The sequence below is a fragment of the Ovis aries genome, chromosome 4 (assembly GCF_016772045.2).
Source record: "Ovis aries strain OAR_USU_Benz2616 breed Rambouillet chromosome 4, ARS-UI_Ramb_v3.0, whole genome shotgun sequence".
NCBI classification, from domain to species: domain Eukaryota; kingdom Metazoa; phylum Chordata; class Mammalia; order Artiodactyla; family Bovidae; genus Ovis; species Ovis aries.
In genome coordinates this window covers 78256082-78268279 of record NC_056057.1, presented here as the reverse complement: position 1 = coordinate 78268279, position 12198 = coordinate 78256082, and the positions used below count along the sequence as shown (strand labels likewise).

Genomic DNA, 12198 nt, shown 5'->3' with positions numbered 1-12198 from the left:
GGTGGGCAGGCCGGGGCCCCCCGGTGAACGGCGCACGGTCGGGCCCGGGACAGGGTCGCGGGCGCGCGGTGGAGTAGGAGACGAGCCCCTGGACAATGGGTTTAGGTGGTCTTTTGCCTGCAGGGCGCGCGGGGGAGGAAGGAGCCACGCCTTTCCGCCCCTTCCGGTCAGTGACTCTCCCCCAAACCTAGGCTCTCCACATGGCCTTCCCGGCGGGTGAGTGACCAGGGGCTGCAGAGGAGCTGGCCCCTGTTAGGGGCCAGAAAGTTTTCTAGGGTTAGTGTCTTTGAGGAAATGGGGTGTAAGGGTAACGTAGAAACATTTTCTGCTTAGTTGACTTCATTATTGGAGTGTCAAGTAAAAACAAAAACTGCTTCATGATACAACCGGTTCACGCTTCGGCCGGCGCGGGCTGAGTTTTGCTCTACCTAGTACCAGCTGAGCGATTTCAGTGACGTTACATTTGGCAGTTGGATTTAGGACATAGTTCAAGAGGCTCCTTAGTCTGTGTACTTTTTAAACTATGTCTTTAATTACAGGCTCGGGTAATTGATAAAGAAACTCAACATTTTAAGGAGTCAAATAACCACATGGGATAAGCTATCATTGAAATGAATAGTGGATTTCAATGAAATGTATCTTTCTTAAGTACAGGCTTTATAATCCCAAGTGTCTTACTTGTTATTTTCATTTTCACGTATGTGCACTTTTATGCACAAGTTTAAAACAGTCCTGTATAAATGTTCTGATTTTCTGCTCTTCAGAGCCAGCTGTGTCCTTCAGTTGAGGATTACTCATCACAAGGGGCCCCATTTCAAAAGGTATTTCAAATGAAGTGCAGCCAGATGGTTTTCAGGAGATTGTGTACTGCTTCTCTCACTTTCTTTATTCATTGCTTTGTTATGTTCATAGTATGCCTGTCTAAATTCAAGTGCGGTGTCAGTTGCAGTTACCTGCAAAGTTGGCTTAAGTCTGGAAAACAACCCAAGAAAGTGATTCTGTAAGCATCGACCACAGAGGGATGCTGCCCACCAAAAAGGGAGAAATCTGAGTTTAATGTTTCTGCCAAAGCTGGTAGAAGGCTTCATAAGAAATACAGTCAGTTGCATCCTTCCCTGTCACAGATAGGCAGGTGGGCCAGGGCCCTATAGGAGGAGGCCTGTCACCAGCACTCTTGGCTGCCAGCATTCTCTAGATTAGCTGCCTCAGTTCTAGCAGAGGACCAATCCTAGCCACATGGTATCTTCCACAATCAGTCCAAACAGTGTCTGCTAAGGAGAATTATTCCTTTCAAATGGGTATTAGCCTGTCTGTGACAGGGAAGGATGAGAATGACTGAATTTTTTCTAGAACTTTCTACCAGCTCTAGAAGAAATATTTGAATATTCAGCATATTGAGAGAGACAGAAGTGGTAAGACATTCCTGAGCTTTAGGAATAGAAGTAAAAAAGCAGTGAAACTCAAAGAATTTTATCATGGGGGGCAATGGAAAGATTTAAGCCTAGAGAAGATTAATACATTACATTGTCTATTAAAGGAGATCGTCTGTTATTACATAGTTGCCTAAGCCAGGAGTTTTGTGTTTTCTCTGTATTTTGCCACTGCCCTAGCCCATTTTCCCACAGACAAACTAGACAGAAGGCTCTGAGGCATAGATTCCTATCCAGGCCACGACTTAGCACACTTTATCTCTTACTCTCAGCCAATTGCAAGCCAGCAGAACCTTTCTGCTCTCTCCCCCATTCAATGTGAGGTCACATACAGCTCAATCAGCTTGATGCTTAAGTTGTTCTCATTATGGTAAGTTAACCAGAGCTCTTTATTTTAAAGCTTCAACACCAGTTCAACCTAAAGCAGCAAATAAAGACTTAATAGTTTTATGAAAGTAGCATTTGGACATTTAAATTCTCTTTCCAAGTTAGCTTCCTCAAAAAGTGCAGATTTAAACCTTAAAAAATGTGCACTATAGGCTTTCCAGGTCTTCAGATGCTTGTCTCGGTGTTCTGTCGAGCAGTTATTCAGGCTTGTTCTAACGTGGCCTATTTCCTCAGGACAGGACTCATCGAGCTGCCAGAGAACCAGTAGACCAGAGTGGATTTCATATAAAGTGCGCAGGTACAGCCCTGTCCTTTCTCAGGCTACCCTGGCACATATGATGAGGGTGACTTGAGCCAGTAATGCCCAGTGGAAGGCGCTGGGTGATGGGGTGTGGGAGGAGCTGGTGGGGAGGTGGGGAGGCCTAAGGGGTAAGCATGTGGACAGAGAGGTCCACTAGCTGCCGGAGGCCTGGGACCCGGGGAGTAGGAGTGACCACAGAGGTCCCACTCCTACCTAAATGTCCCCAGAGTGACTGGTACCTTTCAGACCACAAGTCCTGCTTGAGGGTTTGGAGAATAAGGCTGCCTCCTTATAGAACAGACCCAAGATCCATGAATTTTGATACTATTCTGTCAAGATGTAATTCTTTTTTGTAGGAAATTTAGGTGTACATTTGAGTTGTATTATGTGCCTTTTAATAAAAACACTTGACTCAGATGAGGATCACAGCCCTTGGGAAGACACAGTTGGGGAAAGTCACTGTTGGCCCTCAACCATGTTCAGGTCCTGGTTTCTGCTGCTTCTGTTGCTGTTGGGTCTGAGGTCGCATGATTTCAGCCTGAATAAAGTTAAATGTTTTCCCATTTATCCATTTTATTTGTATTCTTTAAATTAAAAAAAAAATTAAAAAGTACCCTAGAAATATAGGACTTGGTGTAAATGATAATGAAGGGTTACTATTAATTTTGTTGGGTGTAATGTTTGTATTATGTTTTATCAAGTTCTACATAGACGCATACACTGAGATACTTATAGGTGAAATAAGATGACTTCTGAGGTTTGCTTTACTCAGACTAGAGAGAAAAGAGGGGAGATACCTGAGTGCTTTGGCAATGGGTATTCATTATTTGTTATTCTTCTGTGAACTTTTGAAGTTTCCATATAAGAAGTTGGGAGAAAAAATTCCTCTCAGATGTGGGTCCCTTGTTATCAGCTCATGTACCTGCCAAGTCATCCCCTAGCTATGTCTGTGAGGAACTTGGAGCTTGTGCTAGACCAGCCCTCAGGCAGCCATACATTCCCCACAGGTATGTGTGGATATGTGTATGTGTTTGTATGGCTGAAATGAAAGTTTAAAGAAACAATTCTAAATAAGCAGTGCACGCTGGCTTTTTTTTGAACTGCTGGTCATGGCCTAATAAATTGCTTTTATAACTAAATTGATTCTATAGGTGTCCCACCCATAATATGGGTTAACAGAGTGACTTTGGGCCTCTATACCTTGTTTTGTTTTCTCTCAAATAGTTGCCGCAGGGATTCTTGGGTGGCATTTTGGCGCCCTGGGCTGAGTAGGCCAGAAGACCACTGCAGGAGGTATCTGGTAGGGACCAGATGTCAGGCCATCAGTAGATGAGTCCAGAATAACTGGCAAACATGGGTTTCATTCCTTTTCCGGTTTGGATAATTACCATTTATGTAGCATCATGTATGTATTACTTTTTTGCATTAGGAGCTTAGATTCCCTGTTCTTCAGTCGGGTGGATAACCCACTGACCATGATAGTTTAGACTCAGAAAGCTCATCAGAATCTTAGTAGTACTTTTTGTTTCTGCTCTGCTCATCATTTGAGAGGAAAATAGTAAGGGAAGACATTTCTGTGACAAGTCTACAAAGGAACTGCTTTGGAATGAGAAGGGATGTCAGTATTCTGCCCTGCGTGGTCAAGGACAAGTGCCTTTTGTCCCCTGTAGGTTTGGTCACTGCAGTTACTGTGGTCTTTTATTTCTTCATTTCTGTCAGCAGTAATAACCCACCTGCCCCGTCTTCATCACCACCCTGGTGTGACTCAGTTAAGTACTATAGATTTAGCTGATCTGTGTGAAATCATCCTGTTTATATATTTGAGTGCCTGTTTCATGCTTAGTGCAGTGAGAAGGGCTGAAGACGTTGCATTTTATTTGCAGGGTAAGCTCTTTACACTATGTTAGAAAATGAGAGAGGGCCAGTGCCATTATATCAGGAGAGACGCAGGCATCCGCTGATTTCTCTGGGGGCCATGGATGTGATATGCAGAAGCAGAAGAGGTGCTGGGAGGGCTTGGGGCCCAGGGCATGGGAGAGCGGAGTTTGGTTTTGGTCCTGTGTACAGCTGAAACCATTGGTGGTTTCCATTCATTCCTTAAAGAACTGTTCATTGCCATTGACTTTGCGCTGGGTGCAGATGCTAAGGATACACATGAGCTCTGTGGCCACAGAGCTTGAGGGGAAGCTCAGTAGACAGACGAGGACGGATTTTAACGAGCGTGATTTGATAAAGAGTGAATAAGGAAACATTTTTGTTATGAAGACATCAAGTACAAGTATAGAGGAAATCTAACAAAGCCCCCATACCTTAATGTCAAGTATTGTCAGTGCATGGGCAGCTTGTTTCAGGTAAATTTTTCCCTCATCCACTCCTGCCCCCCAAGTGTTACGGGCTGAACTGTATACCACCCCCCCAATCCATGTGGTGAAGCCCTGACCCCCAATACTTCAGAATGGGTATGCATTTAGAGGAGGGCTTTCAAAGAGGTGCTTAAAGATAAATGAGGTCATTAGGATGGACCCTAATCCCATATGACTGATATCTTTGTAAGAAGCAGCAGTTTGGACAAAGAGACACCAGGGATGTGCATTCAGTAGAAAGACGACATGAGGATGAGGGAGAAGATGAGCATTTCTAAGCTGAGAAAGAGGCCGCAGGACCTTGGTTTTGGACACGCAGCCTCCAGCACTGGGAGAAATACCTGTTTTTGAAGCCACCAGGTCTGTGGTGCTTTGCTCAGGCAGACTAAGACAGTGGGCTATTTGGAAGCTGACCCTGAACATCAGGTTGATGTGCTGAGTCTGGTGTAGTCAGTCCTGTGCTAGGAAGGTTTTGGTGGGGCCCTGTCTCAGTCTAGCCCAGAGGTTCTGGGGACCTGGTCTGCACTGTCACCTTAGACATGGATGAGCTGCTTTAAGAGGTGGCATCACCTGTATGTGCCCTGGGCCACAAACTGCCCACTCTCTGTGGTCGTGTGGCCTTGGGTCTGTGGCAAGGCATGGGGCTGAGTCGTGTTGCCCAGCATCCATGCCATCATCCTGACTTGGGATTTTTGTGGGCCTTCTAACTGCTCTGTTCGCTCTTTCTTATCTCTCAGTCCAAGGCCAGTGGCTCTTCTTCAAATGTGGTGCTCAGTTTTAACAGTTATGCAGTTGAGAGGGAATTTAGATTTGGATTTGTCAATTTAGCAGGGATAAAAAGGACATATTTTCTTAGGTCTGTGCCAGTGCCAAAAATGTTACAGTTTTTCCTCCTAAGTGTGCCTGAACAGTAGCAGTTTTCTGCTGGATTGTGTTAAGAATTAGGTGATTTGATCACAGGCATTAAATGTGTACAGTGCCATGAAAATAATCCTCTTTAGTGAGTGCATTGGGAAGTTGGAGTTTGGGCTTTTGTTTGAGGCTTAGGATGGTGAACTGCAGTGCATATGTATCTTGTAACCCAGGAGGCGGAACGAATAGTTGAATTCTGAAAGTGAGAAAAATGGTCAGTCTGACCCTGTTGTGTTACTGTTCTTCAGTAAAACCTGTTGTGGGAGTCGCCCGCTCGGGCTGGGGTATGTTGTTTTACCTGTGTTGTTACCTGTGACTCTGAGAAGAAGAGGAACTTTTATTTGAATAGTTTATTCTTCATTCTGTAGTTTGAAGTTACACACACTTATTTTCCCCAGACATATAATGTGCTTCCATGTGTTGTTACAGTAACTCTGCAGTCAGGTGTGGTTTGGAATATTCCATTTTCCTTTTGCTGTTTACACGGTGGGGATACAGTTTTATTAATTAAAATGCCGTGGACAGACCTGTGTGTTAGGTAGGTTATCCTCCTTGTCACATGTCAGGAAGTGTTCTGGGACCGACTGTGTCTTAAGTATTTTATTACTGCTGGTGGACGTATCACGCTTCAGTTTTGTTCTGAGATATGCACAGTGTCTGAAGTGGACCTGCCCATGGTAATCTGATGTCAGACTTTTTCAGCTCTGTTCTAAGGCTCCTTTTCCCAAGTAATTGTGCCTCTTCAGCCCCACTTCTCAAAAGAGGAGTATGCAGCTATAGTCTGCTTCTTCCACACCCAGCCCCTCCCGAAACATTTTAAAGGGTTTAAATTTTTATTATGTATGTATTTATTTGGCTGCACTGAATCTGAAATCTTCACTATGGCATGTGAGATCTAGTTCCCTGACCAGGGATTGAACCCAGGCCCCCTGCATGGGGAGCACGGAGCCTTAGCCACAGGATCACCAGGGAAGTCCCTACCCAAGCATTTTATTTTATTTTATTTTATTTTTAAATTTTTTTTATTTTTATTTTTTTTAGTTTTTGGTTTTTTAAATTTTAAAATCTTTAATTCTTACATGCATTCCCAAACATGAACCCCCCTCCCACCTCCCTCCCCATAACATCTCTCTGGGTCATCCCCATGCACCAGCCCCAAGCATGCTGTATCCTGTGTCAGATAAGTTGCAAGAATTTTATAGCAGATACCCGTGTATACACTGCCTACATTCTGCTGTTAATTCTGCCATTCTGCTGTATTTGTTTTATCCCATATCTACCCATCTCTTCATCCTTCTACCCATCCATCAACCCATTTTGTTTTTCTGATGCATTTCAAAGTAAATTGCAGACATCAGTTCACTATGATCTAAACACTTCAGCGTACATATCGTTAGAGTTCAATATTTGTTTACAATTTTCTTTTGCTGTAGAATTTATGTATGGTGAAGTGTATGCATCTTAAATGTACGTTAGCTAGGGGCTTCCCTGGTGGTCCAATGGTTAAGAATCTGCCTTCCAGTGCATGGGATGCAGCTACTTCTGCTTCATTAACTGTGCTAAAACCTTTGACTGTGTGGATCACAACAAATTTTGGAAAATTCTTAAAGAGATGGAAGTTATAGACCACCTTACCTGCCTCCTGAGAAACCTGTGTGCAGGTCAAGAAACAACAGTTGGAACTGGACATGGAACAAAAGTCTGGTTCCAAATTGAGAAAGGAGTACGTCAAGGCTCTGTATTGTCACCCTGCTTATTTAACTTATATGCAGAGTACATCATGCGAAAAACGAGGCTGGATGAAGCACAAGCTGGAATCAAGATTGCCAGGAGAAATATCAATAACCTCAGATATGCAGATGACACCACCCTTATGGCAGAAAGTGAAGAAGAGCTAAAGAGCCTCTTGATGAAAGGAGAGTGAAAAAGCAGGCTTAAAATTCAACATTCAGAAAACTAAGATCATGGCATCTGGTCCCATCACTTCACGGCAAATGGATGGGGAAACAATGGAAACAGTGACAGACTTTATTTTCTTGGGCTCCAAAATCATTGCGGATGGTGGCTGCAGCCATGAAATTAAAAGATGCTTGCTCCTTTGAAGGAAAGCTATGACAAACCTAGACAGCATGTTAAAAACAGAGACATTATTTTGCCAACAAAGGTCCATCTAGTCAAAGCTATGGTTTTTCTAGTAGTCAGGTATAGATGTGAGAATTGGACCATAAAGAAGGCTGAGCACCGAAAATCGATTCTTTGGAACTGTGGTACTGAAGAAGACAGTTGAGGGTCCCTTGGACTGCAAGGAGATCAAACAAGTCCATCCTGAAGGAAATCAGTCCTGAATATTCATTGGAAGGACTGAAGCTGAAGCTCCAATACTGTGGCCATCTGATAAGAAAAGCTAACTCGTTGGAAAAGACACTATACTGAGAAAGACTGAAGGCAAGAGGAGAAGGGTGAGACAGAGGATAGGACGGTTGGATGGCATCACTGACTCAGTGGACATGAGTTTGAGCAAACTTCAGGAGTTAGTGGGAGAAGGCAATGGCAACCCACTCCAGTACTCTTGCCATGGACGGAGGAGCCTGGTAGGCTGCAGTCCATGGGGTCACTAAAAGTCGGACATGACTGAGTGACTTCACTTTCACTTTTCACTTTCATGCATCGGAGAAGGAAATGGCAGCCCACTCCAGCATTCTTGCTGGAGAATCCCACGGACGGGGTAGCCTGGTGGGCTGCCGTCTGTGGGGTCGCACAGAGTCGGACATGACTGAAGTGACTTAGCAACAGCAGGGGATAGTGAAGGACAGGGAAGCCTGGTGTGCTGTAGTCCATGGGGTTGCAAAGAGTCAGACACAACTTAATGACTGAACAACAACATTAGTATTCTGTTTTACATATATGCCACAATTTGTTTTCTGTCACCTTTTATTGGATATTTAGGTTCTTTTTAGTTTTGTATTATAATGAGAAGCTTCTATGAACATCTGTGGATGACTCATTGTGTGGACATATGTTGTCATTTCTCTTCCCCAGATACCTAATAATGGACTTGCCCAGTTATATGGGAACTATATGTTTAACTTTATAAAACACTGCCAAGCCATTTCCTACTGAATTTTTGTCTGCTAATTCTGTCAGTTACTGAGAGAGAGGAGGGGGGAGTGTTAAACTATCCTGTTACTGTTTCAGATTTCCTTGTTTTTCTGTTTTAGCTTTTTGTATTTTTGAAACTCTTCTTATGTATATGCATATATAGGGTTACTGTGTCTTGAAATGGTTGTTTTTTCCTTATGAAATGGCCATCTTTATTTCTGGTAGTCCTCTTTTGGAAATCTCTTTTGTCTGATATTAATATGGCCACATCAGCTGCATGTCTGCATGTTTAAACTTTTGGCTGCTCTGGGTCTTGGCAGAGTGTGGGCTTCTCTAGTTGTGGTGCACAGGCTTAGTTGCCCAATGGCATGTGGGATCTTGATTCCCCAACTAGGAATCAACCCGTGTCCCCTGCATTGCAAAGTGGATTCCTAACCACTGAACCACCAGAGAAGTCCCCCAGAGCTGTGTTTTTATCATAATTGCCAGAGGCAGAAAAACGCATTGCAGCACGTTCTGTTGGTGGTATTTTATCACCTGGAATTCTCTGGGTAGAAGACATTTCACAGCCATGAATTTCCCAGAGTACCAAATACCTGCTTGGGAAATCCTTTTTCCCAGAGACTCCCCAGCACCACATCCCTTTTGGGTTTGCCTTCTCTGTCTGCCTCATCTCATTGAACGCCCACTTCCAGCAGTGGAGTGTTGTGTTCTTGCCTCTCTGTCTTTTTTCTTCCATTTTTGGATCTCAGACACACAGGAATAAGTTATTCATACATATTATTGGTTCCTGCCAGGCCTGTCTGGTGTTTTCTGTTGGTTTTATTTCTTCACTTATTTGCTCTTTTTCTTTGAAACCCAATCCTCACTCCTCTTTCATGCCCCTCTTTTATTGACAACCATCCTTACCTATGTCACTCAGATCCTTTTGTTTGTGCGTGCCCTTGTAAAATGTGTGTTGTTTAAGAATCTTTTTATTTTGAGATGATTTCAAAATTAAGGAAAACTGCAAAACTAGCCTGTGAACCCTTACAGAATTAGTGCTGAGGTGGTGGCTGTCAGTCTGCTGTGACTCCCACAAAAATGAAGCTCTGGCGTCACTCGGCATGTGCTGGCTTTGGGTGGCTGATGGAGAGTTCAAACAATAAAGACCTACTGTTCGCTTTGCCGGGTGCAGGCAGACTGACTTTTGTTTTCTTCCCAGAGGGCACAGCTTTCTTCTGGAAGGCACTGGTGGTGCCTGAGGCGGGAGACAGGGAGCTACCTATTGTAGCAACACATTCAGGCCTGGTTACCATGCTGGGTCAAGAGAGTACAGTGACCCTGCTGTTTGAGGGCCCCATCAACCAGTGGCTTCTGTTACCCTGACTGGGTGGGACCTTGAGCCCATTCATGGGTTCAGTAGTGTGTCTTGGTCCTTTAGGGCTGCCAGCCACTCCTGCCGTGGATTTGACAGGGCTTGTCGCGAAGGGTCAGCTCCGCCAGTCTCCAGGCATTCACATCAGCTTCTCTCTGTTACATGGGTCAATGAAAACAACCAGCACAGCTCAAACGGATAAACCACAGTCAGTGTTCAGTTCAGCAACAGAGGAGTATGTAGGCCACGGGGGATCAGGCTCCTAAACCTTGTCCTCCCAACATACTTCCACCAGTAGTTCCTACATCCCAGTCTGGGCTCCTGTATCAGGAGCCACCTCCTCCCGCCCAGTGGCTCCACAGCCTCGCTAGCCAGCTTGGCTTTTCCATTTGTTCTGTTGGAATTCCAGCCTATAATATAAGATCCTGTTTACGATGACAGATACATACTTTAGGGTTAAAATGAACAGAAACATCCAGGGAATTCCCTGGTGGTCCAGTGACTAAGACTTCAGGCTTTCACTGCCAAGGGCACGGTTCAGTCCCTGGTAGGGGAACTAAGATCTCTGAGAGAAACTCCTGAAACATACAAAAGTGAAGTCGCTCAGTCGTGTCTGACTCTTTGCGACCCCGTGGACTGTCCGTGGGATTCTCCAGGCAAGAATACTGGAGTGGGTGTGGAAGACACTTTGTATTTGGATAAATAACGGCGTCATGACTGTATCAGCTTTCCTTGAGTTTATTTTTCATGTGGTCCCAATAAATAAACCTTTGGACTCTTTAATGGAGTGACATCACTTGACTTAAAGCTCATTTGTGTTATAAACAGGCAAGAACAATCTCTGAAAAAGAAGAAAAACCAGGGAACAACCCCAGATTGGGTCATGCTGTCATCCCCCTGATTAAAGCTGTGGGGTTGTCCTGGAATAAGCTTCAGGAAGTGGAGAAAATACAGAAACAGACCTCACTCCATGGGGAACCTAAGAGCACAGTAAAATGGCATTTTGAAGTGGTGGGGATATTGACTGACGGGTGGTACTAGGGTAACTGGACAGATGTATGGAAAAGGATAAACGCATATCCATCCTTCCTGTACTAGAGTGAACAAAGGTGGTTCAGAGATTTAAGTGATTAAGCCATAAAGCTTCTAGGCAAAAAGATGGGTGAATTCTTCAGTGATGTGGGCGCTGTGGAACCTTTCATTATTCAAAATTCAGAGCAGTGAGGGAAAGACTCAGAAGATCTGATAACATGAACATAAAAAAGTAAAAATGCTTCCCAGGTGACTCAGTGGTAAATAATCTGCCTGCAATGCAGGCAACCCAGGTTCCATCCCTGGGTTGGGAAGATCCCCTGGAAAAGGAAATAGCCAACTCCCTCTAGTACTCTTGCCTGGAAAATGCTATGGACAGAGGAGCTTGGGGGGCTACGGCCCATGGGGTTGCAAACAAGTCGAACGTGACTTAGCGACTAAACAACAAACAAAGTAAAAAGACAACAAATTAAGAAAAGTATTTGCAACTTACAAAACAAAAAGTAGTTACTCCCTGTGATAAGGTGCTTCTAAAAAATAGGGAAGACAAAAGCAGGACCTGATAGGAAAAAACAAATCAAGAGATGGGAAAAGACTGAAAAAGGAATGTAAATGGCTTTTAAATGTGTGAAAAAGCAACTGAGACTCTTGCATAATGAAAGGTGTGTAAATTAAGACCAAAGAAAAAAAGAGAATGAGCTACCCCTGTTCACCTTCAGGCCAGCAGAAATCCCTGCTTGATCACGCATGAGGAACTGACCAGCACGGCCCTGACAACTTGTAAGGGGCAAGGCCTGGCGGGACTAAGGTGCCCTGACTGACCCAGCATCTCACTTCCAGAAACCTCCAAGGAAACATTGGCAAAAACATGAAGCAGTTTGTGTACCAAGCTGTTCCTTTTGGCTGCTTTCCACTTCTAGGATACAGGCTCACTAAACTGCGGTACATCCTCATCAGGGTGGGAGGCAGCGTGGAGCCTTGTGCTTGGATGTGGATCTGAATGCTCTGATGCTTTTTAGATGGTTATCTAGTGGGAAGGGGTTGATATCTTAGCACGGGCCTTGTGAGTTTGAAACCATGTTATGTTTTACAGTATTACAAGTTGAATCCAAACGTTTTTCAAAAATAAAGGCACTTAAAAAAATCAAAAGCAAAGTATAAAAATGGCAAAACCAAACAAAACGGAACCCCACAGAGAGGAATTATTTTGGTTAATTAAATCATAGAAATTTGACAGCAGGCCGGTAGTGGGACATGCACTAAGGACAAGAAAAGTCACAAAGAAACTTTAAACAAATTGTTTTCAGTAATCATTTT

At 44.0% G+C, this 12198-nt stretch overlaps 1 protein-coding gene across 23 annotated transcripts in view; it reads left to right on the top strand.

Moving 5' to 3' along the window:
- CCM2 (CCM2 scaffold protein) overlaps positions 1-12198 on the top strand; it is a 52363-nt gene that overhangs the window by 868 nt on the left and 39297 nt on the right. For 2 of the 23 annotated variants that reach the window (XM_060415069.1, XM_027968696.3), the window contains exons 2-4: positions 124-216; positions 765-821; positions 2052-2115. The exons of 5 other annotated variants lie outside the window; for them this stretch is intronic. The gene's annotated coding sequence lies outside the window, so the exon portion shown is untranslated. Of the gene's footprint in view, positions 1-123; positions 277-764; positions 822-2051; positions 2116-2474; positions 11824-12198 lie in introns of all 23 variants that reach the window. 16 more of the 23 variants (XM_060415074.1, XM_042248703.2, XM_060415073.1 and 13 more) reach the window with 13 other exon arrangements.